The 14,621-nt window shown below is 60.5% G+C and overlaps 1 long non-coding RNA gene across 2 annotated transcripts; it reads right to left on the bottom strand.

Moving 5' to 3' along the window:
* LOC131837046 (uncharacterized) lies at nt 1-11,306 on the bottom strand. 2 transcript variants are annotated; one of them, XR_009355934.1, is made up of 3 exons: nt 10,995-11,306; nt 1,322-1,451; nt 1-289 (listed from the first exon to the last, which is right to left on the bottom strand). It is a non-coding gene; the product is annotated as an uncharacterized LOC131837046 (long non-coding RNA). The 2 variants fall into 2 exon arrangements; XR_009355933.1 differs by lacking the exons at nt 1-289; nt 1,322-1,451 and adding an exon at nt 9,126-9,487.
* Between the last annotated feature and the right edge of the window lie 3,315 nt (nt 11,307-14,621).

The raw sequence follows: 14,621 nt of genomic DNA, 5'->3' as shown, positions 1-14,621 counted from the left end.
TTCCGCGGGCCGGTCGGCTCACCAGGGTCCCCTCGGCACCCCTGCTGAGGCTGGGCTGGCGTCTGCAGTGGAGGAAGGATGCCCCAGGAGAGCAGCCAGGGATGACCGCCCAGCCGTGTCCACGAGGGAAGCCCCTCAGCCCTAAGGGCACCTTCGGGTTGGGAGAAGAAGGCCACTTGGCCCAGCCCTCCTTCGGGGCGCTGTGCGCTGGGGGGAAGGCAGTCCGCTCTGCTGGCATCAGCTGTGGACCACACTCTGCGTGACCCCCTTGACCGTCTTCTTGGGATCCCTGTTTTGAAGCAAGGGAATAGGCACCGAGTGGCAAAGAAACCGGCCAGAATTTGTCCCAGGCCAGGCCTCCATGATCAAGAACCCTTCTGTCCTGCTGCCTCTTTGCCCCCTTCGCCCCCAGGGCCTGGCCTACGTGGCCTCCGGAGTGCCGCTGTGGAGGCGCCGAATGGACAGGGCCCTCACCGGGGAGTTCCCAGCCGGGGGCAGATGCAGGAGCCCAAGGCGGTCAGCCCCACAGCCTTCCGCAGGATCAGGGTCTGTCAGGTAGAGAGGGAAACTGGCAGTCCGGCCGACTCCCAGAAGAACGGGGACCCTCACTGTGCCAGTCCCACTGCTCCTCCTGCTGTGTGCCCGCCCCTGCCCGGCACCCCGAGGCCAGGAGGGGCCTCAGCCCCAGGGCACTCAGACCGCAGCAGGCGCTACGGCTTCAGCACCTCGGCCAGCGCCCGCAGAGGGGCGGAGCTGCTCCAGGGCCCGCGGACCTCAACCCCGCTGGGTGGGGGTGGGCTCCAGGAAGGGGGGCCCGCTGCGGGGGAGGGGTTCTCCATCATTCATCTGCTCATTCACTCGATGCAATCAACCTAGAGTCGGCCTTGACTCCCGACTGCCCTCACCGCCCTCACGTCCTATGCACCAGGACCTCCAGTCCCCGCTACTTTGGCAGCATGTCCAGAGTCAAACCCCACTTCCCAAGGCCTGTGTCTGCCAACCTCCTATCCTGCAGCAGCCCCCACCAGGGGAGCCTTTAAGAAGGTGAGTGAGACCACACCACCTCTCTGCTCAAAAGCCCAACTTCCCACCTCTTTCCCTGTGAGCCCTTGTGTCCCGCAGGCCCTCACCGACCTCCTCACTGCTCCTAAACTCAGAGCCCACCGATGCTGGGGTGACTACAGGGGTGCTGCTCCCTACACAGCCACGGGGCTCTCTCTCTCCCGCTTCAGGAGTCTTTGGGTAGGTCCCTCAGCAAAGCCTTCCCTGCCCACCACACCTGCAACTCCAGCCCCTCCCAACGCCTCCCGGTCGTGCTCACCTTTTTCTCCTTAGCTCCCATGGTGAATTACTACAACTGTTTCCTCCCTGTCTTGTTCATTGTCCATCAGCCCCATTAGAATATCAACGGTCCCCCACGTCCCTGGCACACTGTAGATACCTCTTCACATCTGTTGAAGAAATAAAGGCATGAGTGAATCCGGGCTACAGTGTTTGTGGCCAGTTCCCACGCGATTTCCCATTGCAGAAAGGCTCCTATCTCCCCATCCCTCACCTTGGCCCAGCCCCCCAGACCCCCGGTTGGGATCTCTGCCCCACTCCTCACTGCCTCATACCAACTCCTCCTCCCCTACCCCACTATCCCTGGGATGACTCGACCAGGCCCACCCAGCAGCCCCCTCCAGCTCAGCCAGGGTGACGACCCTGACGACACTTTCGGGCCCAGATGGAAGCATTCTTGATCTGGGCCTTCCCAAGGCAGCACCAAGTGGCCCCCAAAGCCCACAACCAGTGCCCTCACTGTGACAGTAGAGCACTGGCCCTCCCACCCAGCCTGCCAGGGCTCCCAGCCCTAGTAGAAATCTGAGCCAGAAATGGCTGTCCCTCAGCCAGCTTGGACCTCCTCCTCTCCCGGCTCAGCCCCTCTCCCTCCGACTCTCACGCCCCCAGGAGCCAAACCCTGTAGCTCTGTCCTTTTCATCTGGACTTCTCCCGCAGGGCTGGCCAACTGCGCCTTCAGGTCGCATCAGATGCCCTCCCTTGCAGGAAAGCTCCCAGCCCCAGACAGCTGCCGTCTCCAAGCCCTGATACTCCCGCTGCACCGGCCGTGTGCCCGTGCCCCTGCAGAGCAGGAATTAGACTCGTGTCTGGGCACCCAGAGCCCTGCTCAGGCCAAGCATTGACAGGTAGCAGAAGCAGACGCCTGCCTCCCCGGACGCCAGGCTCCCCGGGGTCACAGAACAGGCAGGCCTGGGGAGCCACACCGCTGCCTCTAGGACCGGGCACTGACGCCTGAGGCCAGCAGATGGCGCATCTTGGCCACGGTCTCAGGTGGAAGGAAAAGTAAGACATCACCTGTTTTGAAATTTCAAATCAACACCAAGAACCAAACGAAGATACTTATGCAGATAGAGAAACTGAGGCCTGAGAGAGGCCGGGGCTTGCGCTAGACCCCTGCGGGTGAGGAGTGCGCTAAGACGTCCTGTGGCCTCACGAGCCTCCTCTCGGGGCCTCCTGGGTTCCTGCCACCGCGCCCCACACCTTCAGCCCGCCTGTCCCACACCGCTGAGTCCCTTCGCCTCTGGCACTCTTGCTCTCTCTCCCTCCAGGCACAGGCGATGACGGGCGGAGGTCCACGTGCCGGGGAGAGTCCTGGAAAATGCAGGGCAGAATGGGCCTCGCTGCCCCCCAGGAGCTCATCCAAAACACTGCCAACACCTCTCCAGGGGAGGGGCAAGGTGCAGCACAGCTCTGGGACCCAGGCTGGGCACAAAGGCGGCCTCGTGAATGTAAGCTCTCTGGGTGTGCCTGTGTGCGCGTGTGTCATAGTTTTAGCACGAGTGCACAGCACTGGCAAGAACAGCGTGAACTGAGTGACTGGGGGCGGGGGGCGCTGAGGGAGCCACTCCCTCCCTCCAGACCTGGGGCCCCTGCACCGCTGACCCTGATTGCCACGACTGCAGGGGTGGGAGGCGGTGGGCAGGGGTAGGGGAGAGGGCATCCGGCGGTGGGCAGGGGAAGGGGAGAGGGCATCCGGCCGGGAGCCCAGAACTTAAGCACAGACGCGATCCAGGGAACGGTGAGGAAGCACTTGGAAAACAAAAACACAGCAACAGCAATAAAACTCCAGAGAAGGGTTGGAGGCCAAAGTCCAGAAGATCTCACGGAAAGCAGAGGAAAGAGACGAGGAGGAGGGAGACAGGACAGGATTCAAGCCACGAGTGCGAAGTCCAAATAATAGGACGAGAGAACAGACGAAGTCGGAGTGAGGAAATAATAATTTAAAACAAACAAACAGACAACAATGCCAGAACTGAGGACTAGGGATCTCCCATGCCTGGCACAGTCAAGGCGGGCAGGGGCAGGAGTCACGCGTCCAGCCAGAAGCACGTCGGCATCGGAGGCCGTCCCAGCAGGCCGCCCCGGGAAGCTGGGATTCTGCGGCCCTCGGAGGGAAATGCCTCTTTACCGGGAACGCGGCACCTGGCCTGGCCCGGCCCGTCACCATCACCCAGCAGGAAAGTACCATAAAGACACACAACTTGACCTTTGACTTTTTTTTCCTTTCTCAAAGTTTCCCGCAGACAGACGCCCCCAGACAAGGACCTGAACCAAGGAAGGAGAGGCTGTGAGAGGAAGGAAGTGGCCCCAACCCCGAAGGGGACAAAGGACATCTCGGAGCAGTGGTGACAGGAGCTTAAGGGCGTCAGCAGGTCCTGTGGGGTGCAGAGGGGAGCCGGCGCTCAGAACACATTAAGGGGAGGCCCTCGGGGAATGAGCAGGGGGGGGGAGGAAGAAGAAAATAAATCATTTACTGTATTTGAACACATTAGGAAACATTTAAACTTCAAAGGTTTAAACATCAAAGAGCATGGAGTTACTCACAATTACATAGAAAACTATGCAAATTTTTTAAACGAGGTAATTATTTTTTCAAAAAATCCAGAAGAGGAAGCAGAGCACATCAGAGTACAATCGCGGTGAACACAGCATCGCCAGCCCGGGGCGGGCGAGCGCAACGCAGGAGGCTCCTGTGTTTCTGCACAAGCCTCGTAATTACTGTTTGACGTCTTCAATTATATATGTGTTTACATTTCAGTTTTCTAAAAATGATTCGTTTAATTCAGAAAGGTAGATAAAAGGAAAAATATACTTCCGAATAATGGCAGAGAAAATCCCAGCGGGCATTACAAGGAGAGCGACCGACCTGGACCCATCGCCATGCTGTCGGTCTGAGCCACAGTGGCTCCAAGGGAAAATTGAATCCTCTCATACGCTAGTGTAAAACAAGGAGAAAGACGAAATAAGCCCGACTTAGCAAAATGCATGAGCAAGTGGTGCCTTGGCCACGGGGCATCATTCCCAAGACCCCGTTCCTGCCTGGGGCGGCTTCCAGTAAGACTCCTTCGGCAGCGCAGGGAAGGCTGGTGGGTGAGTCTCAGGGCAGGAGAGAAGTTACCCAGAGTGTTCCTTAGGAGGGGACGGAGATGGCTCTGTCGAGAGGCCACCAGGGAGCCCCTCCCAAAGGCAGACACTTTGGGCGGCCCTTCTGCTGCCCCTAGGCTGTCAGGGAGATCATGTGTCTGTGTGAGGTGCCGCCCCTGGACAGAGGTGATGGAGGACCACAGGTGCCACCCTGAGCACGTGGTATGGCTGAGCCGCTGGGGGTAGCCAGGACCGATGTCAGGAGGTGGCCTAGTGGCAAATGAGGGGCTGAAGTATGTCCGTAACGACTGTGGCACACCTTGGGGACAGCCAGAACTGTCCTCCAGAAAGGAATGCGCTGGGAGCATACCAGCAGTCCACAAGTGGAGGCTTGAGCTACTGCTGTCCTTGGGGCCACAAGGAGAAGGGGAACTTTCACCTGGGGCAAGACAGAGTGACAGGGATCAGAGTCATACTCCCACCAGAAACAACTTTAAAACGAGCCCAATATACAAAAGAGCAGTGCGCAGACGCTGGATGCCAGGCGGGGGGTGAAAGTGGTCGCATGAGCAGGGCGACAAAGGAGGGGAGCCCCGCCGTCACTGCAGCGGCCTGGAGAGAGGGAGCCCATGGTGTGACACAGGAGGGCGCGCCCGGGAGGAGGTCACGGGGGTGGCTGGACAGAGACAGGTTCGCAGTCTTCAGTATGGAGAAGCCAAGCTCACTCGGGTCTGCGTGTCACAGAGAAGAGAATGTGGCTCTGGGATCTGCCAGGGCGTCCCCGTGAGTCCTCAGCCGAGTGTGGACCGATGCTCGGAGGAAAGCAAACCCTGCTCCCACCTAAATCCGGAGAAGGGACCACCTGGAAGGAGATGAGGGAAAGCCTGTGGGCGCTTCAAACCATGCTAGGAGCTAAAACAGGCACAGGCACACCTATGCCCTTAGCAGCATCGCTCACAGTAGCCAAAAGGTGGAAGCAGCCCCAATTTCCATCATTGGGTGAAGGGATAAGCAAACTGTGGTCCACCCATACAATGGAACATTGCCCAGCTCTAAAAGGGGGGGGGCAGGAAATTCTGAGACCTGTTGCAACATGCTTGAACCTTAAGGACACTATACTAAGTGAAATAAGCCAGTCACAAAAGGACAAATAGTGTATGGTTCCCTTTGTATGAGGTACTTAGAAGCAACACGTCACATCTATAAAGACACTAAGTAGAAACGGGGCATGGTGAGAGGGGAGTTAGTGTTTAATGGGGCAGAGTTTTAGTTTGGGAAGATGAAACGTTGAGATCGATGCTGGTGGCACAACACTGTGAATGTACTTAACGCTACTGAACAGTAGCGTTTAAAATGGTTAAAATGGTAAATTTTACATTACATATATTTTCCCCGTTTATCTTAAAAATACATGCTGGGAACAGTGTGTGCTCCCATCCATCAGAAGGAATCAGCCTTCACAAGACAGGGGGTACATACTCCTTGCTGGGGAAAACTTTACCCTAGAATAAAGGTGAAACTGATCCTAATAGATCCTAATAAAGGGGTCGTCAACAGGATCAGACACAATCCGCTTCACCATGTCCCAGAACAAAGTTTACACACACTTACAGGATACAGAATTGTGCAGCATGCAACAATATAAAGTTCACAATGTGTCAACCAATCAAAAATTACAAGGCATACAAAGAAGCAGAAAGTCACACAACAGAGAGAAAAACCAATCTATAGAAGCAGATCCCGAAATGACACAGATGCTGACACTAACAGACAAGAACATTAAAACTATTTTTGTATTTATATTCCAATATGTCCAGGAAGATCCCAGAATGCTCAGATATATTAAGTAGAGCCATGAAACTATACAATGAACCCAATCTAACTTCCCTAGATGGAAAATATAATGTCCAGGATGGAGATTACACTCACGGAATTCATTGCAAACTGGCCGCTGCAGAAGAAGCCAGAGTCTAGGCTGACTGGGTGGCTCAGTGGGTTAAGCCACTGCCTTCGGCTCAGGTCATGATCTCAGGGTGCTGGGATCGAGTCCCGCATCGGGCTCTCTGCTCAGCAGGGAGCCTGCTTCCCTCTCTCTCTGCCTGCCTCTCTGCCTACTTGTGATCTTTATCAAATAAATAAATAAAATCTTTAAAAGAAGAAGAAGAACAAGCCAGAGTCTAGGTAGAAACAGAAATTATCCAAAATGAAACAGAAAACAAAATACTATAAACAATGAACAAAGTTCAAGTGGCCTGATGCACACCACCTTAAGAAAGTAGAAAAGATGAGCAAAGAAACCCAAGATGAGGAGAAGGGAAAAAACCAAGATCAGAGTGGAAATCAAATAGAATACAAAAGATAACAGAGGAAATCAAACAAGCCTAAATCTGGTTCTTTCAGAAGATCAGTGAAGGAAGGAATGCATGGATGAATGAACAAACAAACCTCTAACCAAGGCGACAGAACAGAGAGAGAAAACACAAGGCACCAATATTAGGAATGGGAGAGGAGGCAGTGCCACAGACCCTACAGATATTAAAAGGATGATAATGGGGTATCATGCAAAAGTTCATAAACTGACAACTTAAGTAAATAGATTCCAGGGAAGACACAGATGGCAGAAACAGGTAACTGGAAGAGTCTAATTTCTACTAGAGATACTGAATTTGCATTAAGTATCTCCCAACAAAGCAAGCTCTGGGGACAGGGAAGTGGAGAAGGGAGGAGGGAATGACAAGGGACTGAACGAATCCTGATCAGTGGCAGATGTGCCACTGCCTTGACTCTGGGGAGGGCTTCGTGGGTATACCCACATGTCCCAAGTCGTCAGACTGAACACTTTGAAGGCGTACATCAATTGTATCCCTATAAAGGGGGAGAAATGAAGAGAAAGATGGCCCGCCAAGACAGGAGGGCTGGCTGTGTGCCCCTCAACCCCACACTGGGTGCTCAGTGAGCCTGCAGCAGCCAGACCCAGGCCCATGGCCGCAGGGACTGGTCTGTTTCCGGTGGGCCTCACCAAGTCGCGGAGAGTGTGGAGAAAGTAAGAAGCCACCATCTGTCCTCCCCCTTCTCTGCCCTCAGGAGCTGCACAGCTAGCTAGACACACACTTTGGGGGCCTGGTCTAAGCCCCAGCGGGTGGCCTGTGGGGTAGGAGCTGGGACTCACAGGCAGGCTCTGCTTGGGGGCTCCCACTCCCCAGGGCTGTTGTGGCCCAGGATAGCTCCAAAAGCTACAAGTTCAGGGTCTGTCTCCTCTTTTTTCACCCCATTTCTCCTGAGGAGGTCTCCTACTTATGATGGCTGTTCTCAGCCTCAGGCCTCTGACCTCAGCAGGGATGCCGACTCCTTGGCGCATCCTAGCCCTCCCGGCGATTTAGCCACACGGAGAAGCCTGAACACAACTGACTCAGAATACTGGTTTAGCTACTTTGACAGACACCAGAATAACCAAGGCTTGAACAAGACAGGGCTTTATTTCTCTGCAGAAAAGAGGCTGGTCAGCGGTGCAAGGAGCAGGGTGGTGTGTCTCCCGAGCTGGTCCCAGGTAGAGCAACCACCTGTGTGACAGCTTGCTCAGCTGTCAGGGGCAGGGGGTCTCCCTGAGACCAAGAGACTTCCAGAAAGTCCCAGACAAACTGGGATGGTTCTGTGGGCATTGTCCAGGGAGGCTCTGCTGTCCCCATGGCCATCCTCTGTGTAGCCAGTGCAGGCTCGGGACCCGAGGCTGGGTTCTGCCAGGAAAAGAGAAAGAGAATGCGGGGGCAGAGGGTCCAGTCTGAAATGGCAGCTGCCTCATCTGTCACCTCGCCCTGGGCAGAGCTGCCCGCTAAACCGCCCTGGGGGCCGTGTGTGCAGCTAACATGTTGGGCTTCCGTTATTAAAGAGAACGACTACAGGGACTCAAAGTAGGAGCTGCCTGTGTTCTTGGAGGCCTCAGGGACCGAGGGGGCCAACTGTGAGACCCCAGCTCGTTGCCACCTGTGACCCCCCCTTCCAAACCCGCCCATCACGAGGGAATGCCAGTCCCGGGGTAAGCACTCGCTCAGTTCCACATCAGCGCCCCGGGAGTCTGGCTGCACCGCCCTGTGGGCTTTCCCGCAAGTCCTGCGAGCTGGGTACCACCCCCGCCTCTGTGCAGGAGGAAGAGATAACACTGAGAGGCAGGGCGCCTGGCCAAGGTCACTTGCTGGTGGGCCACAGAGCTGGGATCTGAAGCCGCAGACCCAGGGACTCAGTCTGAGTCAGGATCGGGGAGCAGAAGAGGTTCCTCCGTCACTCCAACTTTGGCCCTGTCCATGGCCAGAACCCCCTGCCAGACACGGGTGGCCACCTGCCGGGGGACCCACATAGGGTAGGGCTGAGCGCAGCCCCCTCTCCTCAGCTCTCCTCAGCCCCAGCTCTGGGATGCAGCAGCTCTCAGCCCAAGGGAGGGTATATGGCCCAGGGCCCAGCTCAGGGAGGTGGGAGAGGGTTTGCGGGGTCCCAGAGAGGTCCCTCCCTGCTAAGAGAGGGTTGGTGCCGGCAGTGGGGCTTGCTGGGGGACCACAGTGCCAGGGGCAGGGCCGAGGCTGAACGTGAGGCCCAGGCCCCACCCACAACCATCCTGGCTTCCATTCCTCTGGGATCGGAAGGCAGAGAGATGAGAGACGGGCCCCAGTGAGGTCTGGGGAAGAAAGGACAGCCAGCCCTGGACACGGTGAAGCTTTGAACACACATTTATTTTCATCACTCTGTAATGTGTACATCACGCCCACACTGTACAAAATGATTTTGGGCCACAGAATGGAGAGCACCGCCTCCCAGCCCCCACCCCCAGCCTCAGCAGGGGAGCCCGTCTCATAGCAAACGGCCCAGGGAGAACACTGTAGAATTAAGGGTCCCCAACTGACTGTGGCAGTCAGGGGGCAGCACAGCTGCTGAGAGCCTCTGGGTTCCTCGGAGCTTGGTGGCCCCAGAACAGTTTGTGGGGCAAAAGCCGAAGGTGCTGGCTGGAGGGTGGACCTCCTCCCGGGAACACAGCCTCCTCCTTGGACCAGGCAGCCAGGGCTCCCACAGCCTCCTGCAGCCAAGAGCCCCCCACCTACTGCTCCTGTCCTCACATCAACCCCCCACACCCAGAGCAGGCAACTGGCTTAAGGCCACCAAGCCGGGCATTGCCTTGTGGACCTCAAACCCAGACCGTGGCACCTGCCCTGCAGCTCCCCTCAGCGCTGGGGGAAGAAAGGAGGGACCCCGGGACGCGGCCCTCTTCTCCCCAGAAGGTGCGGCCAGACCGGCCAGTCAGCCTCGTTCCCGCGGGAGGTGGGAATAAAGGGGTCAGCCCTTCCCAGTGCCGGCTCCCAGGGCTCTGCCGCCAGGACCTGCCACCGACTCTCCCAGACCTCCCCCACCACCTGGCCATGGAACCCCAGGCCGCAACCCCCCCCCCCCACCTCCCCGGCTCTGCGGTGTCTCCCCTGCCTGGCGCGTGGCCTCTCCACTCCCTCCCCACCGAGTTTCTGCCCGGCAAATCCTTCCTCGGACCACACAACCCTCGGCGCCTCTGCGCTCCGTCTACTACGCGGCGCAGGCCCCCCAGCTCCCAGGGAGCCCGCCAGGCTCACCCTAACCCGGTTCCGGGGAAGCCCCGGGCCAGGCGCGCTCCTTCAGCCCGCCCTCGGGTCCTCGTGGGAATTCGACGAACTTTCGAGAAGGGTGAGGCCCACGGGCGCAGGAGCGCGGCGCGGGTTCCCGGGGTCGGCCCCGTGCCAGGAGCGTGGGCCGGCCGGCGCGTCCACACCCCGCGGTTCCCAGCGCCCGGCGCCGCCCGGCCCCGGCCCCGGCCCCCGCCCCGGTCCCCGGCCCCCGGCCCCCGGCCCCCGGCCCCCGGCGTGCGGGCGCTGGGACCCGCGGGGCTCAGTCCGGCCCGGGGCGCACGCAGCGGGGCGCTGGGCTCCTCCCAGCCGGCGTGCCCCAGCCCCAGTCCCCGGGCCGCGCCTGGGTCGTTCCGGTCGCTGTCGCTGTCGCCGCCGGGCCCGCCGGGTCTAGTGGTCCTAAACATTTCACAATTGCGCTACAGAACTGTTGAACTGTTAAGAACCACTGCACCCAGCGCGCCGGGAAAGTCCGCGGTGCGCCGCGCTGCGGAGAGAAAGCCCGGCCGCCCTGCCGCGCCCCGCGCCCCGCCGCCCCAGCTCCGCCCCGAGTCCCGCGAGCCCCGGAGCCCCGGCTGCGCGTCCCCTCGGCCCGCGCCACCCGTGGCCCAGCGGCTGCGTCCGTGCGGCCGCGGCGCCTTTTAAGCCATGCGGCCGCCCTCCCCCGCCGCCGGAATGCGACCGCGCCGCGCTGGCCCGACCGGTTTTTCCGGGCCAGGCGGCTCCCGGGCCGGCGGGTCGCGCGGCGGGTCGTCCGCGGCCCGGGTACCTGCTCGGCGCGCCCGCGCGGGGGTGGCCCTGACTCACCGGCCGCCCGGCCCCGCCCGGCGTCCCCGCCTCCAGCGCCCGGCCGGGGCGCACCTGGGCTCCGCGCTCCGGGCCCCGCGACCACGCCCGCTCCGTCGGGCCTGGGACCCGGGCGCCCAGACTCACCGCGGGGGGCGAGGGGGGATGACACCGGCCGAGCTGGTCCGCCCGGTGGCCCGGACAGGTGCGGGCGGCCCAGAGCCGGCAGGAGCCCGAGCCGCGTGCACGCCCCCGGGTGGGGAGGGGGAGGACGCGGGCCGGACCCGCCCCCTCGAGGCCCCGCTCACTTCAAAGGGAGCTTCGTGGGAGGGGGAACAAAGAGAAAGTGAAACTAGACGGAGGCCGGAGGCAGGGAAGGAACGCGTCCAGCCGGTTCCTGGTTCTCAGACCCGGCTCTTCTCAGAGGGTGAGGAGGGGGGCCCGGAACCCTCACGCCCCCCACCACCAGGGCCCACTCTGGGAGCCCCATGCTGCCCCCATCCTCCACACAGGCCACCAGCCCTCGCCATGCCCCCGCGCCCCAGCGTGAGTCACCCAGCCCCATGCGCTCTGGCCTGCCCACTTAGTCACCTGGAGATGCTGGGGGCCCGCCAGCTGCGGCCTCCGGGAGATCTTCCAGGGAGCTGCCCGCTGCGGGCAGATGGGGACTAATGGGGGTTTCAGCTTTAGGAAAGAAAGTTTGGAGAGAGGTGTCGCTTAAGTCCCCAGCCCTCACTCTGAGCCCCTGGTGTGGCAGGTCAGACTCACTCAGCTAGGTTCAGGATGGTCACGCGCGGGACACACACACATGCACACCCAGCCCCCAAGACCAGTGTCTGCATAACCCGGGGGCCCCCACCCCCACTGACCCCAGCTAGGACACAGCCACCAAGTTATGACAGACATAAGGCATTTCCACACACTGTGTGGTTCGCCTGTCACAACCCTGCCACGTGAGTGGCAGAAGTTTTATTCTTTGCATTTTGCCGTGGGAGACACCGGCTCACAGAGGGGCCACCACTTGTCAGAGTCCGAAAGCTCTCCCGCCGCACACCCCTGCTGACTCCGAGGGCCTGGGCGTCTGTGCTGGGGGATGGCATGGAGGACACAGAGGCCTGTGACCGAGGAACAGGAGTGGACCCTGTCATTTCTTCCCATCACCATCACCACGGGAGTGGGAGGAGCCCACCTGTCCTGTCCCCAGCTCCCTGTCCGTTGGGGGCAGCCCCCTCCCTACACACTCCGCCCCCCCATGCCCCCTCCTCGTCCAGCAAAGCTGGGTCACGGTGTCCCGCATCCGAGGGGGCTGGGGAGGGAAGGGTGACAAGTCCTTGAAGCTGTGGCTCCCACTTGAGGTGTGCCCAGCCAGGGAACGTCCTGCCATGAAGTCAGGCAAGCTGCCGCTGGGAGCGGGGTGACCTGGGGGCCCGACTGAGAAGTCTGACTTTATGATGGAAGATCCTGGGTAAACACAGACAGTGGCCTAAGGGAGAGACAGAGAGAAATATTTCCCAGAGATAAGCCTGGGATCCCGGTGATCTGAGGGGCCGCTGGGAGCCAGGCCTCCCCCGGGGGGGGGTGAGGTGTGAGCAGAGCGGCTCCCCAAGGAGTCGGGGTCCTCCGAGACCCCACGGGCTCACGGTGCCTCCCACGTCCACCCAGCCCGTGCCCCGCCTAGCCTTGCACACCGGCCCCATGCCGTGTCCCCCGGGGGCACTTTCCAGAGGTGGGGGGGGCTGCCCCAGGGCCAGGCCCATGTACCAACGTGCAACCCTGAGCACAGGACTGGCCCTTAGCTTTTTCAGCTGTAGAATGAGAAGGAAGATGAACCAGTGAGCCCTCGGGAGTGTAGCGGGGCTGTGAAGAGCCAGTGCGTGGCAAAAGGCGAGCCTCTACCATTGTCCCGTGTGGCTATTTCTCCTCATGTGTTGTGCTTGGGGACCAAGGGGACCGGCCGTTTACTGCCTTGTTGCCACTCCGTGCTTCTCAGAGGAGCTGACGTACAGACGCAGACTGGCCTCTTGCCAAGGTACAGAACAGCTCTGCGCAAGTTTCCAGACGTGCACCTGTGACTTTGCACAGCTTTCCAAGAGACACATCCCATCCAGAAACTGCCCCTTGTCGGGCTCTGTGTCCCACAAGAGTGTGCAGGGGCCCAAGAATGGGGACCTCCCCCCACTGCAAAATCTGGCGGGGCGCTCCCCCAACCTGCCTGGCCGTGGAAGCTTCCCACCCACCGTCCGTCACCCACTTGGGGAAAGTCAGATGAACGTGTGCTCTCCATGGGACACCCAGGACCCAGCTGGACCTTCTACCCGGCGGGGTCCTCGTCCTGGGGTGCCATGGGACCATTTACCCCAGCAGGGTCCTCGTCCTGGGGACCCGTGGGACTGTCTACACCTGACACTTGCTCTGGGAGGGTGCTGCCTTGTGGACTGACGTGAGCCCCCACAGCTTTCACGATGTGGTGCTCTTCGGGGTCTGAGAGAAGCGCTGAGTCCTGAGTGGCCGTGAGCAGCAGGCTCTGCCCCAACCCCTGGCAAGTAGAGCCCAAGGGCTGGGTGCTTCCAGGGAGCTGTAGGGGGTTGGGGACAGAGAAGACATGGCGGGGGAGTGGGGCAGGGCTGCTTTACCACTTCGGGAGCTGAGTGGCGGCCTCCTCCCTCCTCTACTCCACGAGGCTCCCATCCAACCGTCCTGCCCACCCCCCCCACCGGCAGCCACCCCTCTGACCGCCAAGCCCGGAGCCCCCTTCCTCCCCCATCCCCCCACTCATGGGGCCTTCATCAGGGTGTGGGGCAAAGGCTCCTCGGGCCCGGCCATGCTTATGTGGTGCTCCCTGGTTGTGCAAGGCCAGGCACACCCGTGTCTGGGCGAGAATCTGGAAGGCTGCCAGCCAAGGTGCCAGCCTGGGCCTGGGAACCAGGCGGAGGAGCCCGGGGGTGCAGGCAGAGCCACCCCCAGCCCGGCCCACCCGGGAGAGGTCCCAGCTACACTGTGGGTGCTAAGGGCAGGCTCTTGGGGGTCACACTTGTGGCCAACATCGGCAGGGCCCATACCCTCAGGCTGGGCGCAGCTCTCCCAAGCCTCCAACCCAGGGGACAGACAGACAGATGGACAGATGGATGGGAATCGTTACATGGGCAGTGGTGGAGAACCTGGATGGAGGTACCCCCCACCCCCTATGCCCCCTCCCTCCCCCCACACTCCCCATGCTCAGCCAGGAGGGGTCAGGAACCATGTTGGGGCAGGGGGTGGGGGGCAGGGCAGGCTGCCACCCAGGGAGCTCTTGCCCCACTGGACTGCGTATAGTTTGGACGGAGAATCAGCCAGGGGGCCAAACACCGGATTTCAGCCCCAGCCAGGTCTCTGACGAGGCTCGGGGCTGTCCAACCCGCCTTAGAGAACCCCCCCCCCCCCCCACCGCGCCCGCGAGGCTGTCACAACCAGGCACCTAGGGCAGGCACAGGTCACCCCCTCATGCCTCTCCAGGTAGGGGCCTTGGGCACAAGGGGCTGGACTAAACCCCACCCAGCAGGCGGCCAGCCACTGGGAGGGGCCGGGAGGACCAGAGAGACGGGATGGTCCAGTCTGTACAGGGGGAGTCGAGCAGAGGCAGTGTGGGTGGGGGCTGCCTGGAGGAAGGCGCTTCAAGCTTTGAGAAGGTGAGGATCAGACCAAAGGCGATGGGGCAGGGGTCGTCTGGAGGAGGGAGCAGCCTGCACAAACCCGGGGAGGCAGGACAGCGGTGCAGGGCTGGAGAACACACCCCTC

This window comes from Mustela lutreola, chromosome 7, assembly GCF_030435805.1.
Source record: "Mustela lutreola isolate mMusLut2 chromosome 7, mMusLut2.pri, whole genome shotgun sequence".
Taxonomy (NCBI): Eukaryota; Metazoa; Chordata; class Mammalia; order Carnivora; family Mustelidae; genus Mustela; species Mustela lutreola.
The sequence above is the reverse complement of the archived record's forward strand: the minus strand, read 5'-3'. Positions and strand labels throughout refer to the sequence as shown.